The sequence below is a fragment of the Sorex fumeus genome, unplaced genomic scaffold, assembly GCF_029834395.1.
Source record: "Sorex fumeus unplaced genomic scaffold, SorFum_2.1 ptg000005l, whole genome shotgun sequence".
In the NCBI taxonomy this organism is placed as follows: domain Eukaryota; kingdom Metazoa; phylum Chordata; class Mammalia; order Eulipotyphla; family Soricidae; genus Sorex; species Sorex fumeus.
The window spans coordinates 1,577,950-1,601,510 of record NW_026606062.1 but is presented as its reverse complement, the minus strand read 5'-3'; the positions used below and the strand labels follow the sequence as shown (position 1 = coordinate 1,601,510).

Here is a 23,561-nt window from a genome sequence, read left to right as displayed (position 1 = left end):
TCAATCATCGATGGAGGTTGGAACTCCGGATTCCTTCTCTCACTTGAGTGTAGCATGATACTCCAAGCATAGCTCTTTTGATTCCTCTTTGAGAGACCTGAATAGCGTTGTTATCCTCTTTTCATAGGGCCCAGGTCTCTGACGCATATGTTAGAACAGGGAGAATGGTGGAGTCGAAGTTTGGCAGGGTGATACCATTTCACTGAAACTCTTCTGTGCCACCCTTGAGAATGTCATGCGACCACTGGAAGGGGAAGGAATAGGGGTGAAAATGGATGGTGGGTAAAAACATCTCCACTTCACTGATGACATTGTTCTAATAACACCAAACATTAGCCAAGCAGCAAAAATGCTGAGTGACTTCAACTGTAAGTGTGGAAAGGTCAGACTGCAGCTGAATCTCACCAAGACAATGTTCATGAAAAATGGACTCGTTCCTGATGTTCCATTTTCTCTCAATGGAAGGAACATCTCTAAATGCAGCAGTTATATGTACCTCAGTCGAGAACTCAACATGATGAACGACCTGGCACTTGAGCTGTGTAGGAGGAAGAGAGCAACATGAAACACCTCCAAGAGCATCGAAGAAAGAGCTAAGAGGACAAAGAACCTCTGGCTCTGGGCACATCTCTTTGACTCCACCATTCTCCCTGCAAATCAAAAATAAAGAGGAAAAATTTTAAATTAAGATTCAAAAAATAAACAGCCCGACCTCTGAGTTTGGGGAAAGACAGTGTCATTAACTGAAGTAGCTATGCTTACCATAGTGGCACTGGTGAAGTTAAGTCAAAATGTCTCAAAAAGTCCATGGTGATTCCATGGCAGATGCAAGGAGATAAAATGGCACAAATCATGTGGTAACTGGTAAAACAAAATCTTAGGGACAAAATGTCCTGACCCCTCACCAGGCTGTCTTCACCAAGGAACCTCATAGGGGGATGGGTTGAGTTTCCCTCCCCACCCCAAGCAGAACCCCGACAGTCAAAAACCTCCAGAACCCAACTGCCACCGTGCCCAAGGCCACTCTCCACATGCTTGGACGAGCCTCACCCACGTACTAACCAGCAGAAAAACCCAGATATGCAGGACTCATGACTGAGACCTCCAAGCCCACTTGAATCGGGACTGGGCCTCCACCCCAGTTCCCCAGTTCTCCAGTTGCTTGGCAGTCACACCCACAAACTGCCCTCGGCGTCATGTAATTTCATCAATGGCCAAGATCCAGAGACTATAAACTAAAACTCCTGGAAGAAAGTAACACAGAATTGGACCTCTTATACTCTAGCCCACTTATGTACCAAAAGTAGCACACATTTGTTTGATTTTAACATACTTGCTTGCATTCTTTTATATATGGGCTTAAATGGCTCCAGGATGAAATACAACCACCTTCACACACATTCTTCTTATGGTGGTGTGAAGGTGCAAAGTGGGATGGGTGTTTGAGTATAATCGTCAATGAACTATTATTAACTGCTTTATGAAAATAAAATATATAAAAATTGTAAAAAAAAAAGCTTATGTTTTCTTTATGTGAGACTGGATCTGAAAAGATAGATATGATATAGGGACAGAGACTCATAAAAATGCCACCAAAGATCAGGTCACCTCGGATGCTGCAGATGCTACAAAGAAACACAATGCTAGCAACCAGTATGCTTCTACCATACCTGAATGAGGAGAGGATTGAGGAATCCAAATTGAACCAAATGTGAAAATGACAAAATGAAACCATTCAAAATGTTCTGGGTGGTATTTTCTTAAGGGATGTTATTACTGCAAAAAAAAAAAAAATAGGTACCTGTGAGCCAGTGGGTAAATTCCATCCTCATAGGTTGTTAGACTTGTTGGGTTTAATACAGAGCAACTGATTTTGTGGTTCCTGGGCCTGTAAAGTTAACCTTCACAGAAAGTGATGGCTCACAAAGACATATCTGGAGCATCACTTTGAAACTAGTGGTGGTGTTTCCATGGGAACATGTGCTCAAGATGTTTCTATCCATGAATTTGCACACAGTTCTTTTCAGATGGCTCTCTCAAAGAATTGGCCTTTGTATCTGAGCACCAAGAACACTATCCTGAAGAAATATGAAGGGTTGTTTTAATGATATCTTTCAGGAGATTTATGAGAATCAGAAAAATTCCCAGTCTGAAACCAAAAACATTTGGTATGAGCACAGGCTCATCAATTAGATGGAGGCTCAAGTTAGAAGTTAGAGGGAAGCTTCATTTGTCTGGGCATTTAAGAAGTATATTTGCAACATGCAGTCATACCCTGTTGCCCAAGGTTTGGGTTTTCTTGGTGTGATGACCCGCATGATTATTTGTCCAAATGGCAAAACAATAGAAACATAGGCTGCCTATGGGACTACAATACATCACTAGAGCAGGTAAAGAAAGGACAGGAGACATACAACAATTGGATTACATCAATGGGAGGGTTAGCACACAGAGCTAAGCTAAAGAGCTCTACTTCTTTGTGAAGGCTTTAGAAGACAACATTGAAACCATCTAGGCAAGTGTCATAACCAAAAGATTCAGCTGCCTGTATTAATGGTTTATCTGATGAGAAACATTCCAACTGCTTAAATACCTTTGACTTAATGGACCAGATCTAAGAAAAATTAAAGTTAGAAAAAACTCAGACTTAAAGGTGATTCTTCAGTTAGTTGGACTCATATCCTTTATCAAGGATCAACTAGTTATCAACTAGTTATCACTAGTTCTTTGCTTTCTTTTTTATAAAACTCAAAGGTAAAGACAAAATAAATCCTTTAGTTTGTTTAGAAATGAGTTTATCTTTTCTGCATGTCTATAGCCTTTTATTCAGTAAAGCAAGAAAGTTTTTAATTGAAACTTATTTAGAAAGATGTGAGGGGAGAGAGAGGGAGGATATACGTGTTTGAGAGAGAACATGGGTTTCTACAGAGTGAAAATAAATAAGAAAAACATCTCCAAAGAGATAGGCAAGTGAGACCAATGTTCAAGGAAGCACACCAGATTTAATAGCAAGCCTATAGACTTTTTTTTTTTGCTTTTTGGGTCACACCTGGCAATGCACAGGGCTTACTCCTGGCTCTGCACTCAGGAGTTACTCCTGGCGGTGCTCAGAGGACCATATGGGATGCTGGGAATCAAACCTGGGTTTGCCGCGTGCAAGGCAAACGTCCTACCCGCTGTGCCATCTCTCCAGCCCTAGACTTTTTCTTTTGCAGAGAGTTTTGCTACCTCTTTGTAATTGTCGGGAGGGACTTAAATTATAGTAGCAGTTTAGAATTGCTTCAGTACTCATTCAAAGTCACTGTCACTTCTTCTGATATAAATGACCCACATGTAGAGTGCTTGAAAGAAAAACCCAGGCCACACTATTGTTTTCTAACATATTCATAGAGTGTAAAGTCATTCTCAGCTTCCTATAACCTGAAGAACTAGTAACTGGAGCATAACAGGAGTGAAGTACAACTGGACATTCAACTTGCTCAATATTTGGAATGAAGGATACGAATGTGACAAATTCTAGATACACAGAAATCATATCTGAAAGAGATCTAGTTGAATGTTTCAAAAGTATTTGAGGTAAGTGGAGAGTTAAACTTAAAGTAAATCTACCTGGAGTTGGTCTTGTGTATTCTTTCTTTTCTCCTGCTCTTGTGCCACCTATGTACTATGCTATTTACTCTATAAATAGCATATAACATATTCCATTGGAGTTTAATTATACAAACCTTTTGGGATCTTTCTCCTGGGATGTTTTATTCTCTGTATGTACCTATATTTGTGATTATTTCAGAAATTGATTTGGAACACTTGTCTTATTCTACACATAAACTATGAATTTTAACTAAAATATCCAATTATTAGAAATAAAAAAACTGGAGTACATCACATGAAAACATTACACAGTGAAAGAAATTTGCATCCAAGTGTAAAAAAATTAACCCTATCAAATGGAAAAATATATTTTCATACAGTATGAAAAGGGTTAAATTTACAAAAAATATAATCACTTAAGTGATTATAAAATATACAAAATATAGAGACTTCATAAAATATACAAAATATAGAGACTTCATAAAACACAAGAAAAAAGAAAAACTCTAACAATTCTGTCTTGAATCTTCTGAATTATAATTATCTAGGACTTGTTTTTCACATTTTATCTTGTATCTGAGTTACATAGACATCAGTAACAACCCAAACCTTTGGGCTCCATCCTCACAGTAGGTCTCCAACTTGGCAGGCTAGCCCAGAGACATACAGTGAATATCTTAGTCATCAGTTAATATCAATTTGCCCAAGAACTATATTGAGTACAAAGGCCATGTAAAAGTTTTGAGACTCAAGTTTTCATTCATTTAAAGAAAAATTTTTATAAAGACCTATTCTAGATATTAAATGATACTTTCCTCTGGTAACTGCTATTACCCCTTCCATTGACAGCAGCCATGCATGTATTTAAACATGCATTGCCTAAAATGATAGAAAACTGGGAACTCTTGACTATTAAGATCAAGTATATTTTAATCTTAGCTGCACACATAGGATGCTTTCAACAGGAGAAAGAATAGAATAAGAGACAAATTACGATGCTGTGATAATATTAGAATTTATAATAGGCTGGTGTATTTGAAAAGGAAGGAATGGATTTAATGAACTTGTATGTGTAGAATCCATGGTACACAAACTGATATTTATATGTGACAGGAGAACAACCTAATAATAACCACCAGGACTGAAGTCACTGTCACAAACTCCCCCAATATCCTTTCATCTCTAATCTAGGTGATTTCAAAAATATTAATCCATAACCTACGATCACCTTTAACCAAGACAAAATGAGAAGCAACTGCATTTCTAAATGTTCACATTTACTTGCTATAAAATTGCACAATAGAAATTTCTGGCAAACCCAGTGCATTTTCAGGAACAAACCATTGCAATGTTCAGTCTCATTGCTGACACTATGGTGAGCTCTAAGGGCTCAGCAGTCGATTGCAGCCCTGACAATCTGTTCATTTTGATGAAGTCCATAGTCAACAGAGTGGAATCATTCATATGGTACTTGTCACTGAACATGAGCATGCAGAAGTCAGTGTGTTGGCAAAGCCATCATTCATTCACTTTCCTTCTAGAAAAGTTCCCTATCTGAATTTGTGTACACAGTTTTAAAAATTCACTCTTTCATTTATTATTTAAGCCAAGAAATCAGCTCAAGCAAATCTAAAAACAACAGACACAGTACTTGATCAGTGTGCAATTTGGGTCTTAGGAGATTAAATCATGTGGTACAGGATTTCTTAAGGATCAATGGTTTGTTTGGGATTAGAGTGTGGAATTTGTGTCTTTTGTGGCTGTGGCTAATTTGTAGATACTCTAATTATTAGTGTCAACATTTCTATTCTTAATGTCAGCTCATCATAGTTTATAAAAATGTATGCTTTTTCACAGTGATAAAGAAAACAACTTACATGAGAATTATAAGCATCTCAAAAAGTTTGTATATCTCCAAAGAAGGAATATTCTTATGTCTTCACCCCTGAGATAGGGCTGACACTTGAAGAAAGAAAATGACAAAGTGAGTTTGAAAATATTTTCAATGTAATGAAGTTGTCACTGATTATACCTTTTGTCTCTGGATCATAAACCCTATATAACGGTATTCTTTGTCATTCCTCATGAGGTAGGAATGTATTACCTTATTTTACAGTTGGATAAGTCAGAAATCAGTGAAGTTTAAAATCACACGGTAGGAGAGCTGGGAAAAGAGCCCAGAAGATCAGATTCCCAGTGAGTGGCCAAAATCATTAGTGTTGCTCTAAATACATTCTTGTCCTTGGCTTGTCAGTGAACTGTGACCCTATAAAATAGGAGAGTGAAAGGGAAGTAATTAAGAAAAGAGAGAGAAGGGAAGAAAGCTGAGGTTCTGGTGATTTGGTTTGTTTGATTCAAGTGTACAGTTTGGAAACAAAGCCTTTAGCATGACATACAGACACACATATTCACATACATAAATATGCACATCACAGATAGTGAGTTGACTCTGCTAATGTTTGTTGTCTTATTCTAACCCTGCATGGTTGCAGCTTTTTGGGCTTCAATTTACCTGTATGCACAATCTAATGGTAGTTTCTCCATCATATGATTGTGAAATTTGAATTATGTGCTTCATATGTAAAGGACCTGATTCCCACTCTGTCCAGTCAAATCACATGTGCTCAGGACTTTCCATGGCTTCCTACCACTGTCTTTCTATACTTCAAAGATTCATTGATAAAACCATATCCAAGACTTCAAAAACTGATTATGTTCGTGCTGAAAAAAGTTTGGATAGAAAGATTGGAAAAGTCTAGGTCCCAGTTGGGATCACTTCTACTGGAGGTCGAAGAGGTGATCTTTTGAAATTTTATGAAAATATCACATTGCAAAGAAGAAAGCAAATAACAGCACGGGCAAAACAGAGAAGGCACCTGATGCCTCCAAGGCACTGATGACCATAGGAATGTAGCTATGTGGCCCTCGTTGGACAGGTATGGAGTTCAACAACACTGCTCTGACACTGTGTGTGGGTGTGTGTGTGTGTGTTTCCCCTCAGATTCCAGTACACTAACTTCAACATACGGCTGTGCCCCTTCCAATTCTCTTACCACTTTCGACTCTGTCATAGTTCATTTCCTTCCCATCATTCTCACTTTGAGCTAGTCTGGGTCTTCTTCTATTTTTTTCTAATCTATTATGACATAAATTCAATACCTGGATTCCTTTGGGGTATCCTTAAAGCTTTTACTTCCTTAGAAACAAATCTTTTTTAATAGGAAAAAGACTCTAGCTTTCTAGATGCAGTTCCTCTTATGGCACTAGTAAGTCCGTTTTGGAGGGAGAGTCTAACTATAAAATATCTTTCTTCTTCCACTCTTCCCATTTGGAATGATTTTAAACCTCCTTAAGTTTAGTGGAGGCCAAGGAAGCAGCTATAGGAAGAGCCAAGTGCAAGACAGTCTCCAAAGCAAAATATAAAGATTAATATTTCAAAGCAGTTTTAGCTTTAGATGTGAAGCACCCAGTATAATGTCAACCACATATTAAAAATTTAATAAATGCTTGGCCCTATTCCTTTTAGGTCTGCTGTAGACCAACATGAATCTGATAAAGCTTTTCAATTCCTTATATCTACTACATCTTTTCAGTTCCTTATATCTCCTACAAATATTTGATTGCTAACAGTGGATTGCAGTGTGTGCCAAATTGTTGCTAGGGAATATCAAGGTGCATGCTATGGTTCCACAACTCAAGAAGATGAACATTGAGTGGGAGAGGCAATCAGTTTGACAACATACATGAAGGAATGGTCACCACAGAGAAGAAGGGTGTGGAAGCTTTGAGGGAGAATTGTAGGACAATGAAAATAAAACATGGACAATATGAGACCTGTCAGAGGAAGTGGTGTTTGGTTTGGACTTTTCTGAGGAGATATATTATTGCAGAGACCAAGAAAGGTTGATGCAAGGCATGGGGATTAGCAGGATAAGTTTTGGTGAGTTTAAAGTTCATCAAGATCAGATGACATAAGACAGTCCAGTTAGCGAAATTATAGAAGGAGAAACCAGCTGTACTGGGTGTCAAGACGACAAGGGAATTTGGGTAAGATTGTGAAAGGCCTGACATGTTCTACATCCTTTCTAAGGATGGTGACTTATGTTATCTCCTAGGTAAGTGGATGCTCATTTACAAATGATGATCTAAGATGCTCCTTAACGCACCATTGCATCTTTCTCCAAAATAGATGTTCCACCAAAAATGTCAAGGTTAGATGCTGATATTTTTTTCCTAGCATTCAAAGAGAATGAGTTTAATACAGATCACAAGGAAAGATTACAAAAAATATTATGTTCAAAGCAAAGAAATCTTTGCTGATAATGATTAAAATATTATATTTTATAGAGTGTCATTCAAGGATAGGCATAGGCCTGTGAAATTAACATTGCTGACCTCTTTCATCAGTAGGAAAAAATAAAAAATGAATGACAGTTTTCCCAGTGGTGAATCATAGTTACTACAAGTCCAATCGCATCATGCTCTGTGCTAAGTAAGCAGAAGGGCCTTGGGCATACTGATCAAGGGGATTTTAGCATTTCCGGCGCTCTGCCATCCCATCTTTGGGAGGCCTGGCCCAAACGTTATGTTCCAGTTGTCAGCACAATTATTCAGTGGACCAAGAAGTTGCTTCTGTATGGTTTTATCATAACTCTCTATCCCTTAGTTGTCAGAAATGAAGACACACAAAGTGGCAGAAAGTAGGAATGCAAGAGGGATGGTGTCTGCAGTTAACCCTGTTGTTGAGTGAGGGCTGTGCACAGACTTTGCAAATACTCAAGTACCTTTTCTTTATCTGAGGGAAACCGTTAACATAAAAATAAAACAAAATAAAGCCTACACATATGATTAGCTATAAAGATTCTGAAAAAGTGGCAGAATTCCATTTAGCCAAACCATTTAGAATTTTTTATGTTTCAAGTTTAAGATTGTATAAATGGGAAATGGCAAAATAAAGATTTGAACGGGAGTCTCTAAGCATTCTTCTAAATAATACTTAATTTTTATTTTTCCTTATGAATTATCAGGTTTTTAATTCTCCCTGAATTTCTTTGTTAAGAAATTGAGAAAATCAACAATTTCTTAATATTCCAAAACTTACAGGTTTTGGCATATCAAATACACAACGGATAGCTTGCCGGGCTCTGCTGTGAGGTATAATACTCTTGGTAGCTTGCCAGGCTCTCCAAGAGGGATAGAGGCTTTTGGGGTGGTCTCTAATCACCCTTGTAGGTGTTCCCATGATTCAAACCATATTTAAACCCTATCAAATATGGTGTGACAGTTCTGGAAGATGGATATTAAAGCGCGGTCCTGAAAGCATCCTGGAGCATGGGGCTGGCTGGGTAGTGGAGGTAGTGGAGGTAATGGAAGTCTGCCTGTGAGGTATTTATCTGGTAGCAGTAGGGTGGGTCTTCTGTGCGTAATCCAATCCCTGGGTCGCCAGTGGTTGGTGGAAACAGACAGGGCAGGGTAGGGTGGGGCTCCTGGTTTTAATGCCTTCAGCACAATCAACCATATCCACAGAAAGATAACCAAGCTCAATGAGGTTTCTTGGGAGTTCAAGCTGCTGCTGTTTAACATTCATTGATATAAAGAAGGCCTTTGATTCTGATGAGACTGAAGCAGTCACCAAAGCCTAGCCAAACAGGGTGTTCAAACTCAATACATCAGGATTCTCTGTGAGCTGTATTACGGATTCACTACCAGGATCTCACCATTCTATGAACAAGTGATCATTGGTGTCAAGAGAGGGGTTCAGCAGGGTGATACCATTTTACCGAAACTCTTCAGAGCCACCCTTGAGAACATCATGCAATGACTGGAATGAGAGTGAAGATAGATGGTTGGCAACTACACCACCTCCGCTTTGCTGATGACATTTTTCTAATAACACCAAACATTAGCCAAGCGGCACAAATGCTGGCCGACTTCGACCAAGAATGTGGAAAGGTCGGACTACAACTGAATCTCATGAAGACAATGTTTATGAGAAAAAGTCTCATTCCTGACATTCCATTTGCTCTCAATTGAATGACTATCTTTGAATGCAACAGTTATGTGTACCTAGGTGGAGAAGTGAACATGATGAACGACCTGGCACCTGAGTTGTGCAGGAGGAAGAGAGCAGCTTGGAACGCCTTCAAGAGTGTCAAAGAAATAGCTAAGAGGACGAAGAGCCTCTGGTTCCACATCTCTTCGATTCCACTGTTGTTCCAGCATTAACAACGCCTCAGAGACCTGGGTCCTAAGCAAACAGGATAAGAAGGCTATCCAGTCTCCCAAAGAGGAATTGAAAGAGCTAGGCTTGGAGTATCACATTTCACTCAAATAAGAGAAAAAGAATCCGGAGTTCTGACCTCTGTCGATGGTCAAGAATCAAGGATGCTGTCTCGTTCACCAAGGTGTTGAAAATCAGATGGGCTGGACACGTAATGAAATATGGAGATGACCGCTGGACTAGAGCCAACACCGATTGGATTCCACAGAACCTCAAAAGACCGCATGGCCGCCCTCCAACAAGATGGTCAGACTTCTTTGTCAAGACCCTGAACGATCAGTTTGAGGCTCTTCGTGTTCCTAGAACGAACAGACACCATTGAGCTACACCAACACGTAACAGGGATGAATGGAGACATTACTGTCGCCTGCTCGAGCAAATCGATGAGTAATGAGAAGTCAAGTGATCAAGTGATCAAGTGATCCTGGACACTAAAATGAAGAGCTTTGCTTCAGATAATTTCTAGGTTGTTGAAGGAATTGAAACAGTGTAGTCAGACTCCAGGACCCCAGATTTTAAATATTATGTGATTCCCTTGACTTTTAAAAAGAGATGGTTCCTTAGAGATCATATTTCATTGCAATCAACATCTGTATTTCCTGGATGCCAACATAATCTCTGGTATAATCTCTGACCACTATCCAATCAGCATTTCATTCTGCAAAAAAAAAAATGTAGCTGGTTTATTGCAACATCATAAACAGTTTTCTCTGAAACCTCCACTTCTGGTCTTTCAGTTAATGGTTTAGAAAACTTGAAATATGCTAATTTTCCCAAAATAAGGCATAGGAACTCCAGATAACACAGAATTTAAAGTTGTAGTATCTATTATCATTTTATTTCTTTTATTCTCTCCCACATAACATCTACTTCTATTTCTTCCCTATTAAAGAAAACTATGTATCCCAGGGAATGGTTTTAATTTACTAACTGAAATAATTCAAATAGTAAACTTAGGCTTTTAAAATATCTGGAGACTCAACTCTCAAAAAGATATATTTATATCAGTTGAGAATTTCACCAACAGGCACTATTTTTGTTAGATTTATAACATACCTACAAATCCTTATTCCTAGACAGTCTAGTTCCTCAAAGTTATAAATAAATATCCTAGCTTCGGGTAATATGCATTTTGTCAGTTGAAGCATGGCTAAGTGCTGACTGGATGGATTTATGTAATAGAATAAGAATAAAAACTAAAATCATCAAGTAACCAAAAAAAGTACCAGTGTGAGTAGGCACCATAATCATAAATAAATGATTATGTAGAAAAACATTCAGAAAAGATGGAAAATGATATACAAGGATATATACAAGAGTTCAAGTGCCAAAGTATACTTGAAAATACTGTCATGTGAAACATGAAATTAACCAGAAATTGAAGGGAAAGTTTCATAAGAATTTGAGGTGTAGTGGCAGAGGGATAGCATAGCAAGTAAGGTGTGTGCCTTGCTTGCAGCCAACCCTGGTTCCACCCCCTGATCGACACATGGTTCTCCGAGCCCCTTAAGGAATGATCCTTGAGTGCAGCGCAAAGAGTAATCCCTTAGTGCTGCAGAATATGACCCCCGAACCAAAAGCAAAATAATGTTAAGTTTAATAGAGTTATTTTGTTTTGATTGATGTAAAAACTCTTCCTTTTGAAATTATCATAAAGCAAGGTAACAACAAAGAGTGAACGACAACACAAAGAGAGAACTTATCCTTCCGAGTTGGCAGGGAAGGGTGTGTGTGTGGTGGGTGGGGTGAGGCGACTGGAACTGAAAGGGAGAGGCGTTAGGGTTCTTGTGGGAGGAAGGTGTCTACACTGCTGGTGGATGTGGTGTTGAGATTATGCACACGAGAAACCCTCATTAAGCCGTATTGCAGATCACAGAATCTCATTAATAATTTCTTTAAAAGAATACAAAAATTAGTGTATGTTAAATGAAATGTCAATGTTTTTTTCCTAAAACAGAGTGGCAGTTTATCCAACAGTAACACTTAAGAATCATTCATAGCTCACTTTAGAACAATATTAAATTAATCTATGCATCTTCTACCCTTCATACGCCTGATGCTAGGAAAGTCTATTTTCACCTTCACCCCATCATAGCTTGAATATTCACTTAAAATGTAGAAATGAGGGCTGAAGTCATAACACAGCAGGAAAGGCATGCAGTTGCATGCTGTTGAGCTAGAATTAGTCCTTGTCCTTCCATATGGTCTTCTGTGGACCTCCAAGGCTGATTCCTGAGTCTAAAGCCAGAAGTAAGCCCTGAATAACACCATGTATGGCCCCCCAAAATGAATTAAAATTTAAAATTTTTAAATGTAGAAATGAGGAAGTCCAAATTCAATTTAGACTCAGCACTTTCACAGTCCTGAGGTTGCTGAGTACAGGAGTCACTGAGTTGATTATTTGGGTGTATGTGCATATCTTCATTATGGCTCAATCGATTTGCTCGAGCGGGCCCAGTAACGTCTCCATTGTGACTTCTTGTCACTGTGTTTGGCATATTGAATACTCTCGGTAGCTTGCCAGGCTCTCCGAGAGGGGCAGAGGAATTGAACCCAGCTCGGCAGGGCCAGCTGCACGCAAGGCAAACGCCCTACTGCTCAATATTGCAAATTTTCTCACTGTATTAATGGTCATTGATATCATATGTACGACACCATGTCTAGCTCTACATATGTTAATTCAAGCCCTTGCATTTCTTCAAGTCTTCTATCTCCAAGTTTTGTTTATTTTCTTCACTTACTGGTCTACACTTACTGGTCTACACTTACTGGTGCTCAGGGCTTACTCCTGACTCTGTGCTCAAAGACCAGTTATGGTGAGATTCAGGGATGAGGTGAGGTGCCAGGAATTGAGCCCCAATTGGCCCATTTAAGACAAATGCCCTATCCACCGTATTATACAGATGCAGTTCTCTCATAGGCATACTTATCTGTGGTGTTAAATAACAAATCCCACAGAACAATCTGGCATGATTTAAGCACATAGAATGTGACATTGATAAGCTCTCATCTTGATTTTTGAGAGGTTTCTCAGGAACCATTCTATCCTCTCAAAGAACTAACTTAAAATGAGTCAATGATCTTTATGACTCTGGCTTGCTCCTGAGATTTAGCGGATGTTTGAGAAAGTAAGATGCAATCTCTACATCAGTGGACAATGGTCTTACCCAAATGTCAAACAAGACCTCATTAGAAACACCAGCAGGAGAAATTATGTTCACTTTGGAATGACCCACTCTCCTATAGTGAAATATCTTAAAGGAATGCTTGGAGCTTTTTTAGACTATACGAAACAATGCCCTTCTAACAAATCACAGTGAGCAGAAAAGCATTTAAGATAAATAAAGGAAATGAAGAGAGAGTCATTTGATTCAAATTTTTGCTTGCCATCTTCAGTACCATTAGCCTTGCCATGGCATTATTTCTGATACACAGTCTCTTAATTCAAGAAGCTCCCTCCCTCAGTGATCCTATTAATCAACTAATAATGCAAAAAATGTTAAATGTAATATGACATGCCCTGACATTTCTGACATCGTGAACAAATTGAAGTTTTCTTTACACCACTGTTACTATAGATTAATGAGCTTGAGAGCTCAAATTCATTTTTGTTTTCTTCACAGAATAAATCATTTGCAACTGATATTATGCCTAAGTCTGTCTCCTCTGACAAGGGAATGGTTTGCATTGGTGCAGATTGAAGATGACTCTAAAAGCATAAGGTGATTTAAGAGGTTTGTTGATTCATATACTAACCGTGGCGAGACTGATGGGGTAGGAGATAGAGCTTGGAGTGCTCACATATTCCCAATATCTTGTAAAAATTAGGCAGAAAGATTTCAAAAATAAATTTCAGTGCATTCACTTGCAGTTTGGGGATCACATCTGGCATTGTTCAGGACTTATTGTTGACAGGGATCACTCCTGTCGGTGCTTCAAGGTACTATATATGGTATACTATATCTGTGGTCCCTACAATTGACTTTTTTAATAGATCTAAAATCCAACCAAGGGGTATCTATATTATCATTTTTATTATTTTGGTTTCCTTTTTGTCTGTGTGGACGCAACAGCGAAGTTGCTATGGGCCACCATGAATTTACAAAGGTAGTGTAGTAAAACCACGTCACCCCACACAGAAACCACCTCAGAGAAATCCCAATCCATAAGTGACAAAGGTGATTGGGAAAGGAAGTAGTGTTTACTAGAAAGAGTTTAAGTTTGCATTAGTGTAAAATTAGTTGCCTTTGAACCAGCACACCCTCTGCTGGTTGATGTAAGATAAAACATAGGGACTAGGGTAAGGTGCTGCCCAGATGAGTATCAGGAAGTCATAGCTTTGTTGTATATTTGTTATACTTGGTTAAGTCTAGAACCAACCTTGGGTAAAATGGTGGCAGAATTTATCTTTTTGTTTGTTTGTTTGTTTGCTTTTTGGGTCACACCTGGCGATGCACAGGGGCTACTCCTGGCTTTGCACTCAGGAGTAACTCCTGGTGGTGGTCAGGGGACCATATGGGATACTGGGAATCGAACCCAGGTCGGCCGTGTGCAAGGCAAACGCCCTACCCGCTGTGTTATCTCTCCAGCCCCCAGAATTTATCTTTGATGTCTTAATTTCTTCTGTATCATTCACCATAATCTAGGATCTTCTTCCATTTTCATTTTTAAGTTAAAGCGGAGGAGAAAATCAATTAGAAAATCTTTAAGAGATTGAATTCTTCTTATTCTCCTTCCCCCATCCCTTTTTCCCTCCCTCCCTCCCTCCCTCCTTCCCTCTTTCCCTACCTCCCTCCTTCCTCCTTTACTCTCTCCTTTCCCGTCCTCCTTCCCTCTCTCTCTCTCTCTCTCTCTCCCTTTTTCTTCCTTTTCCTCTTCTCACCTCCCCTTACCTTCTTCTCCCCTTACCTTCTTCTCCCCTTACCTTCTTTTGGCTCTTTCTTTCTTTCTTTCTTTCTTTCTTTCTTTCTTTCTTTCTTTCTTTCTTTCTTTCTCTCTTTCTTTCTTTCTCTTTCTTTCTTTCTTCCTCCTTTTTGCCCTTTCTTTTTCTCTTTCTCTTCCTTCCTTCCTTCCTCCTTCCTTCCTTCCTTCCTCCTTCCTTCCTTCCTTCCTTCCTTCCTTCCTTCCTTCCTCCTTCCTTCCTTCCTTCCTTCCTTCCTTAATTTCTCTCTTTCTTTCTCTCTCTCTTCCTTCCTTCCTTCCTTCCTTCCTTCCTTCCTTCCTTCCTTCCTTAATTTCTCTCTTTCTTTCTCTCTCTCTTTCTTTCTTCCTTTCTTTCTCTCTTCCTTCCTTCCTTCCTTCCTTCCTTCCTTCCTTCCTTCCTTCCTTCCTTCCTTCCTTTCTCTCTCTCTTTCTTTCTCTCCCTTCCTTCCTTTCTTTCTTTCTTTCTTTCTTTCTTTCTTTCTTTCTTTCTTTCTTTCTTCCTTTCTTTTTTTCTTTCTTTCTTTCCTCCTTCTTACCACCATTCCTTTTTGATGGACTATCAATCACAAGATTCCCGATTAACTCCTCATATTTACTAAAAGTCAGGCATTCATCTAGCATTCTCTGCTGATCCTAAAGAGCATTTAGTGATGTTTATCACATCTCAATAGTCTGACATTGAGTACAAACATTTACTGAGTTCAAACTGTCTGCCAAACTCTGTGTTAGACATGCTGCATTATTAATACAGCATTCTGCTTGTTATGGAAGATATTAATTCCATAAGACAGAAAGGTAAACAAAGAATCTCAAAACAGGAGAATGAGTGGCACAAGAAAGACCTACTCACAGCACAGATGAAGCCCAGGGAGCTCATGGGCAGGAGCTTGACAGTCTTTCTTGGTCCAGAGTAGTTTTCTACTTGAGTTTGGTATGAAGGAATTTTAAACAAAAGAAGAGGTAAATTTCTACAAAGAGGAGAAATACTTGCATAAAAGAGAGCTACATAAATATAAACTAGATACAGCTGTGTAAAGATAAAGATGTGTGTGAGTAATGCATCCAAAGGGGACTTTTTTTTTAACTGATCAAAAATTTGGTTTCACTTTGGTGAGGGGACTTTTGGTTTCACTTTGGTGAGGGGACATTTTTTTAACTGATCAAAAATTTGGTTTCACTTTGTAGGCAATGCAGAGTTACTAAGCATGTTTAACAAGGATGTGATGTACTGAGATTTACTTTTCAGCTAGTTTGCTGTAATAATTGGGGCTGAATTTAGGAGAATCAGATTAAGCTCCCCATAAATTTTAGTGTAAATCATTAGTCAGAATATGAGGGAGGGGTTCAGAGATTTCATGACCACTTAGGTTCTGTGATTAACTGGACATGGAAATAATTGATAGAGAATAAAATCTCTAAGGGAATGTAGAAGTTGCTTAGCTGAAGTTGCTCTATCAAGATGTATAAACCAGGAAGGCAAACAGATAGATTTGGGAAGAAAGAACTTGAATTAAGTTTGATCTTGCAAATAGAGATTCTCCAGGCTTTGCATTCAGGAATCATTCCTGGACAGTGGTCAGGGGACCACATGGGGTGCTGGGAATTAAACCTGGTGGGTCTCAGGCAAGACAAGAATCCTACCAGCTGTACTATCTCTCTGGCTCCAAACAAATGGAGATTCTCATTAGCATTCATGTCAAAGTAGAAGGGATGAGGATGTATAGTGATATATAGTTGCATGTCATTTTTATTAAAAAATGAAAAGTGAAAACCACATATGTGGATACTGCCCAAAAGAGTTTTATTATAGCAGATATATGTTGATATGAGGATATCTTTAAACATAAATATATAGGTAAAGTGATTATAAAAAGATAAAAATAAAGAAATAAGTAATATTTTATGGAGGTAAAGATATGTCATACTTATGGAAAGCACAAAAGTTTGGCATTTGGATGAGGGAAGGAATCATATTCAGAAAAGATATGGAGTAGATGACCACTATTAAAGTAGAATTTGAGGGGCAAATTGATAATATATTGGGAAGGCCACTTGTAGTTGGTACAGCTCTTGCCTTGAAAGTGTCTGACCCAAGTTTCATCACTGATATTACATATGGTTACCTGAACACTGCCAGGAGTGACCCCTGAGTACAAAAGTAGGAAGGAGTAAACCCTAAACACAGCCAGGTATTGACCAAACACATTCCACCCACAAAAGAGAACAGAATTTGAGGTACCATTAGTGGCTCAAATGAGAACATTTATAGTGAGTATAGGAGGTGATTTACCTGAGAAATAAATGAAAAATAAAAAATGGAACTAAGTCATCACACCAGAAGTTGGAAGATGTTATCAAAGCTAGATGACTCTCTAGAATTCTACGAGAGGCAAACACCTGGCATCAGTAAGGATTGTCAGCTTGAAAGAGATTGCATATTTCTATTTTAAAGAAATAAATAATTAGAAGTGTTGAGAGAATGTTTAGGATTGGAAGAAGAGATTTCAATATTTTTAATTTGCTGAAGTGCCAGATAAAGTGATAGAAAATTCGAAGGCAAAGTGGTTTTATTATAATCAAAATAAAATTATATTATTTTTAGGGAAGAGAAAGAAATGAGTTGTAAGCAGCAGTAACTACCTGGATATCCAGACAATCTTTCCAGGAATTTGAACAATTGTATTACTTTTCTTTAAATACAAATTAAAAAATATAATATCAATCTAAAATAAAGATAAATTTATGCATAAAATAGAAAAAAGAGATATTATAGGAAGGATTATTTATGGTCATACAGAGAGGTCTAACAATGAAGTAAGTACTTGGAGGCATATTTCCACAATTGGGATAATGAGTAAAAATTAAAGAGTTTGCCTCAAAGAGAATGAAAAAAGACTTCTTATGGAATGTAAATGAAGATAAGAAAGAGAATAAAAGTATGTTTTGGTACCTAAACCTTCAATTAATTAGTTGGGACAACAGAGTGGGTGAATTCCTTTGATAAAGAAAGAAATAGAAAAAGATACACTGAACCAAACGAACTTCTGTTTATGAAAAGCATTTTCTGAGGCTGTTGTAGCAAATAACCAGTAATGAAGTGGTTCAAAATGTACTACTATCAGACAGTTCTGGAGGTCAGAGATCCCAAAAGAATCTCACTGGACTAAAACTCAAGGTACCAAAGTTCTTCTCTCCCTTCTAGAGATTCTAGGGGAGGATGCTAATTTTCTTTATCTAGCATTCCTTGTCTCTGGGCTCCTCTGCTATTTAAAGCCAAGGCCACTGGTCTCCTGAGGGGTTTTTCATTGTCTTCCCATTTAAGGTGGCTCTTGTGATTAGCTTGGCTCACACAAATAATCTCAGATTGCCTCTTCACCTAAAAGTCATATGCCTAGCAACCTTAATACCAACTGTGTGCTTAATGCCCCCTCATCTTGCAAGATAGCTTATTCACAAGTTCCAGAAATTTGGACATCAACATGTTTTGGTGAGAGGGGAACCCAAAGTTCTCATAGGTTATTCCAGATTTACTATATTTATCAAGGTTAAATTCAATAGACATTAGTTGTTCTCAATATTATACTTAGTGTTCTGGTAGAAAGGAATACTTAATAATGAAAAACAACCTTTATAGAAAACAAAGTTTCGCTTATAAGACATGTAAAATAAGAAGTTTAGTACCAAGACATAGATTTCTCTCAAAATGTGGTTTTTGGACCCCACTGGCTAAAGCTTGCTCATTTCAAGGTTGCTAGGGAGTTGCTAAGGGATATTGAGTAGAGAAATCTAAGATTTGCATTACCTGGACTGATCAATGATAAAAGGAAAAAAGGCTTATTTCTTTTTTCAAAGGAGGTTCAAATTAAAAAAAAAAATCACAGACAATTCCTACAATTCCCAGCTGAGTCCTTTGTATATATCTGGTGTCTGAAAAAAACATTTAAGCATTAAATTGAATATTTTAAATATCCACCCTCAAAGAATTTTGTCTTAATTATTCTTTCCTAATATTTATTAAAGAGGTTTAATTTTTATGATCTGGGGTGATCCTACTAACTTGACTCTGATCATTCTCTCCTTTCTTTTCTGTGGGTAAAAGGACAAAGACAGTGAACAGAGCAGAGGAAAGGAGATAGATTTTCTTGATCCACGCAGGAAAAAGTTGAAAAACATCATCTCAAATGACAGGATGCCAGTCATTATTTTATTATATTTAATTAGAATGAGCACTGTCTTGCAGCTGACAGTGCTTTTGGAATGTGTATTTCTAAGGACTTGATATACGCCTCCCCCAGATCCCATAAAATAAATTATGGAGAGGGGTGGGAGCAGAGAAATAGTATAGTGGGTCAGGTGCTTACTTTGCACATGGCCAACCTGGTTCAACCCTCAGCATCCATATGGTCCCCAGGATGTGATTCCTGAGTGCAGATCCAGGAAGACACCTGAGCACTGCAGGTTAGGACCAAAAATCAATTAAATAGTTAATTAAATAGTTAATTAAGACACCTGAGCACTGCAGGTTAGGACCAAAAATCAATTAAATAGTTAATCAATTAAATAGGTAATATGGGGTAATAATATATGTAATGATATATAACAAAAAGGAATTGTGCACGTGAGATCACAGGAAAAATTCTTCCTCTCATTAGTGGCCAATCTTGCTACTTCAGGACCTTCTGTCACCCATCAGATTCTTTCCACTCCTCTCGAAGCTACTAGAAGCACCAGGCCACGCTGCTATTATGTTCTAGAGTCAGTCAGTCTTCCACATCACAAATGCTATTCCTCAAACAGCACACCTTCTGGGTGTCCCTTCTCAGCAGTCACCAAGGCTAAGACTTCAAGCAAGCACAGGATTTTAGAGCCCTCCCATCAGCTGACCTGTCTCCAACCCACTCTCAGTTTCATGCTGGGATTATTTAAGAACCAAGACTTGTGGGCTGTGAGATATGAGCCGGCGGTGATGGGGCAACTGCAACCTCATGGGAAGGGGGGCGTTCCCGACTCGTCCTTCATGCCCTACCAAGGACATGAGTTGCCTCCCACGAGCAGCTCTCCAGCATGGCCATGGCTCTAGAGCCACAGAAACCAATCTCGTAATTATCTGGCTCTTGGCAGAAATACCTCTAGGGTCATTTTAAGTAAAATATCAGAAATATCAGAAATCCAAAATTGTGATAGCGCCACGCAACATCATATGGTTCTCATAATTAATTATAGTAAACAAATTATTTCACAATGCCTTTTCAGCAGTTCTAATTGTTGGGTTTAAACTCTAAACAATAATGGTGCATCTTTTGTTGAAATAATGAATGTAATCAAAGTAGATAGAGTTTTAAGTAGAATTCATCTGCCTCACAGGCATTGGGAGGGGTGGAAGGGGGGGTATATTGGGATTCTTGGTGGTGAAAAATAAGTATTGGTAAAGGGAAATATTTTTGATCATTGCATGACCTAAACCTAAATCTGAAAGCTTTGTAAATTTTCCCACAGCGGTTTAATAAATAAACATTTTGAAAAAGTGGGAAAAAAAGAAAGACTTGTGGGCTGTGGTCCCTGAATTCATAGGTGCCCATGAAACACACCCTTCCATGTTTTCCCCTCATCTAATATCTTCATAATATCAAGAACTACTACAAAGAAACACCATGCCAATCACCTCAATGTTTTCCCGACATTTCTACCTATTACTTTAAACTTTAAATATCCTATTCATTACTAAAATTGAATATGGACATGAAATTCTTATGTGCAAAATACAAAAAAGCAACCTGAAATTATCAACTTAGGAACAGAGAGGAGATAATTTTATGGATATATTTACAAGATAGGTGTCTCAATGGAGATGTAAAAATGAATATTGAAAAGATAGGAGAGCCTCTAAAATTACAGTGCTAAGCTAATATCACTAAAATTGAATTGAACTATGCCTAGCAATATCTCGTTGACACTTTATATGTTAAAAATCATTCTAAATTTTACCTCAAACTTTAGGAAAACAATAAACAACAGTTAGAAAAATAATGGAGAAAGTATTTTCTACAACATACATATGTTTAAAAAGGAAAATTTAAAATGATCTCAAAACAATGTAAAAGAAATATATTATTTTTCACATATCACATTATTTAGTTTAGTTGCCTGAGTATTTTGAAAATAAGGAAGCAATCAACTTCCTTTTACCATGCAACTTCTAGACAAATCATTGACAATGATGGAATAAATTTCCTTGTAAAAAGGTAAAGGTAAAGGCCCTCCCGTTGATCGTCGATTTGCTCGAGCGGGCCCAGTAACGTCTCCATTGGAGACTTTGTTGTTACTGTGTCTGGCATATCCAATACTCTCGGTAGCTTGCCGGGCTCTCCGAGAGGGGCGGAGGAATCGAACTTGGGTCGGCCATGTTGGCCGCTTGTAAGGCGAACGCCCTACCCACTGTGCTATCGCTCCCCATCTACACTATTTTCTCAACCAACACTATTTCCAAGAAACCTGAACAATTTCCAAAAGCTGGAAACTATATATATATATTTTTTTTTTATAAGGATTTTCTCTCTTCTACCTAGTGATGGATGAATGTTCTAGGGAATGACACTCGGTTCACTAGTACTTATGTCTTGACATCTTTTTCTATCATTTATTCTCTAATATGGTAATATAGGGTAATAATATATGTAATGGTATATAACAATATATGCAGTAGCACTGCACTGTACTGTCCTCTCATTGTTCATTGATTTTCTTGAATGGGCACCAGTAATGTCTCCATTGTGAGACTTGTTGCTACTATTTTTGGCATATTGAATTCACCACGGGTATGCAATAATATGTGGAAATTTGATAGTGTGTTGTACTAATTGGAGTAATATTCTCAATCACCAAATAGTAAGGGATACCAGCAAAATAGAGGATGAATGATAGAGCAAAGTGAGAACCAAGTCAAGTATTTGTGAGACAATAGGTAGGACAATGCTAACTATTTAATTTTGTTTACATTTGCAATTCCCTAATTTCAGAGAAAAGTTAATACTTCAAAACCAACCAAGATCAAAATAATCTATTACATTTTGCCTGCATAAATAGTGATTGGTCTATTGTCTATTGGTCATTCTGGAATAAATACATTTATTTATTTATTTATTTAACCATGAATGTGGAAAGGTCGGACTCCAGCTGAAACTCACGAAGACAATGTTTATGAGAAACAGTCTCGTTCCTGACATTCCATTCGCTCTCAATGGAAAGACCATCTCTGAATGCAACAGTTATATGTACCTAGGTCGAGAAGTCAACATGACGAATGATCTGGCACCTGAGTTGCGCAGGAGGAAGAGAGCAGCTTGGAATGCCTTCAAGAGCCTCGAAGAAATAGCTAAGAGAACTAAGAACCTCCTGCTCTTCGATTCCACTTTCTTCCTGCATTAACATATGCCTCAGAGACCTGGGCCCTACAAAAACAAGATGAGAACACTGTTCAGGTCTCCCAAAGAGAAATCAAAAGAGCTATGTTTGGAGTATCAAGTTTCACTAAAATGAGAGAAGGAATCCGGAGTTCTGACCTCCATCCGTCAACGATCAAGAATGAGGGACGCTGTCTCAATTGCCAGGGCATCGAAAATCAGATGGGCTGGACACATAATGAGATTTGGAGATGACCACTGGATTAGAGCCATTAGAGAATGGATTCCACAGGATCTCAAAAGACCGTGTGGCCGCCCACCTAAGATGGTCAGACTTCTTCGTCAAGATCCTGAGCGATTGATTTGAGGCTCTTCGTGTTCCTAGAACAAACAGATGCCATTGGGCTAAATTAGCACGTGATGGGGATAAATGGAGACATTACTGGCGTCCACTCGAGCAAATCAATGATTAATGGGAAGTCAAGTGATCAAGTGATCATTTATTTATTTATTTTAATTTCATTCATTTATTTTTTTTTATTAGTGAAACACCATGATGTACAGTTGTAGACTTACAAACTTCCATGCTTGGGTTTCAGTTATACAATTATCAAGAACCCATCCCTCCACCAGTGCCCATTCTCCACCACCAATGAACCCAGTTACCCTCCCACCCCCCACACCCCTCACCCTACCCCATCTCTGTGGCAGGAAATTTTCTTTTGCTCTCTCTTCCCTTTAGGGTGTTGTGGTTTGCAATAGAGTTATTGAATGGCCATCGTGTTCGGTCTATAGTCTACTTTCAGCACGCATCTTGCATCCCGAGAGAATCCTCCAAACACCCTTTCCTTGGTATTCCCTTCTCTATCTGAGCTGCCTTTTTCCTCCAGCATGTGCTGCTAGTTTCCAAGCCATGGAGCAGACCTCCTGGTACTATTTCAAACATGGAATAAGTACATTTAAAAGATCTCTTTGGATTAGTGACACCATATTTCAGGTAATTTCCACTCAAAGTGTGCCATGCTGACTTAAATCAATCTAATAAAATCTCAATGTGTCTAATACTACTTTTTATTTCATGTCTTAATATATGAGGTTTAGTCATATATTATCTTCCATCTTCCTTCTCTGCTAGCACAGAGGGTAGGGCATTTGCCTTGCCTGTGGCTGACTCAGCCACCCCAGGTTCGATTCCTCCGCCCCTCTCAGAGAGCATAGCAAGCTACCAAGAGTATCTAGCCCGCACAGCAAAGTCTGGCAAGCTACCCATGACATATTCGATATGCCAAACACAGTAACAAATGTCACAATGGAGACGTTACTGGGCTTGCTCGAGCAAATCGATGAACAATGGGAGGACAGTGACA

The 23,561-nt window shown here is 38.4% G+C and overlaps 1 pseudogene; it reads left to right on the top strand.

The window, feature by feature from the left end:
- The first annotated feature begins 791 nt into the window (after positions 1-791).
- LOC130030146 (isocitrate dehydrogenase [NADP] cytoplasmic-like) lies at positions 792-2,651 on the top strand (annotated as a pseudogene).
- The last annotated feature ends 20,910 nt before the right edge of the window (positions 2,652-23,561 follow it).